Genomic DNA, 250 nt, shown 5'->3' on the forward strand with positions numbered 1-250 from the left:
GTTATGTCGGGGAGGAAATTCTCCTTCAATTTGGAATGAGTAACTATCAGCTTCAGATATAACAGGATTAGAACTGACATAACTCTTTATGTTGCTTAATCTTTTAGCTTTCAATAATTTGATCCTGTTACATCTATTTTGTTTACTACGATTATTTTTATCCATAAAGACAAACTTATTACAACTAAAGGAAGATTTAACAGAAAACTTAAAAAATTAGTAACATAAAACGAAACGATACAACTTAGAC

This window comes from Theobroma umbraticum, unplaced genomic scaffold, assembly GCF_002168275.2.
Source record: "Theobroma umbraticum cultivar Fairchild unplaced genomic scaffold, ASM216827v3 scaffold_44.0, whole genome shotgun sequence".
In the NCBI taxonomy this organism is placed as follows: domain Eukaryota; kingdom Viridiplantae; phylum Streptophyta; class Magnoliopsida; order Malvales; family Malvaceae; genus Theobroma; species Theobroma umbraticum.